Genomic DNA, 1,603 nt, shown 5'->3' on the forward strand with positions numbered 1-1,603 from the left:
TTAGCTAGTTAGCATTAGCTAGGCACATAAGTATGCAGAACTCACCACATCCGATATTACTTGGCCTCTCCACGGTACTGAATACAGAAATACCTCGCGGGCAAAAGATAAACAACAAAAAGATCAAATTAAACCGTTTCTGTAACTTTATCCCTGGAAGTGGCGGGAGCTCCGTGACTTTCCAGTGTGAGGGGAGGCTGGACGGTTGCCTGACCGGCTATTCCCTGCACCGTTAACAGTTCAGCCAAGTATTCTTCAGTTCATGAGCGTAGAGCCAACATGTGCAGAGTTTGAGTTGAGACTGTGCTATTATTCAAGATACAGGAAAATAACACAAAATTGTGTTTATAATAAACCGTCATATACATTAATTGCATTGATGGCCAAATGTTAAACGTTTCGGATAATATTTTACAATACACATAATTGGGTAATAATTAAAAACTTTAATATAGTTTGTCCAAATCATAATTTTACCATCGCTATCCCCCCACCGAGTTACAAAATATACTCGCCCAAAGCTTGGGTTTCGCCTTGCGCTATGGGAGATGTAGTTTTTATGCGTTGAAATGTGCGTTAAGTTGCTTTTAGGTAGAACGTGTTTATATATATATATATATATATATATTTAAACGCATTTCAACCTATGATTTCAACGCATAAAAACTACATCTCCCGTAGATGTAGTTTTATGCGTTGAAATGTGCGTTAAGTTGCTTTTAGGTAGAACGTGTTTATATATATATATATATATATTTAAACGCATTTCAACCTATGATTTCAACGCATAAAAACTACATCTCCCGTAGATGTAGTTTTATGCGTTGAAATGTGCGTTAAGTTGCTTTTAGGTAGAACGTGTTTATATATATATATATATATATTTAAACGCATTTCAACCTATGATTTCAACGCATAAAAACTACATCTCCCGTAGATGTAGTTTTATGCGTTGAAATGTGCGTTAAGTTGCTTTTAGGTAGAACGTGTTTATATATATATATATATATATTTAAACGCATTTCAACCTATGATTTCAACGCATAAAAACTACATCTCCCGTAGATGTAGTTTTATGCGCTGAAATGTGCGTTAAGTTGCTTTTAGGTCGAACGTGTTTATATCGGGTGTGCCTCACACGTCCTGAAAAGTGAAGCTGCGGGCTCTTTGATCGCCCTCTGGTGGCTGGTTGCAGTACAGGTCATAAACCCCGCCCTCTCCATGTAAACGAATGGAACTTGCGTCAAAATAAAAAAAAAAATTACACTTCCAATACAGTTTTCCGAAAGATGGTTTTGGTCATTTAAGGTAGTTGTTATCACGCTGATTTATGTTCAATTGTTCGTTTTTGTGATAAGTTTGATTTTAGCTAGTAATTTGATGCTATAAAAACGGGGCTTGTCGTTATGGTCGATTGGGTCTGTGGGAGTTTGATACCGGCTCTCCACCTCACGACACTACTGCGCAGACTCTGGCTCCAAACGAATCTCTACTGTGCAGACTCGGGCTCCAAATTGCCTCATTTACTCAATATGGCAGCGGCCATACTGAGATGCTTTGTCTTCACTTTTATATAGTGGAAGGAATAGGAGATGCGTCGTCC

The sequence above is a fragment of the Sinocyclocheilus rhinocerous genome, unplaced genomic scaffold (assembly GCF_001515625.1).
Source record: "Sinocyclocheilus rhinocerous isolate Xijiao unplaced genomic scaffold, SAMN03320098_v1.1 scaffold418, whole genome shotgun sequence".
NCBI classification, from domain to species: domain Eukaryota; kingdom Metazoa; phylum Chordata; class Actinopteri; order Cypriniformes; family Cyprinidae; genus Sinocyclocheilus; species Sinocyclocheilus rhinocerous.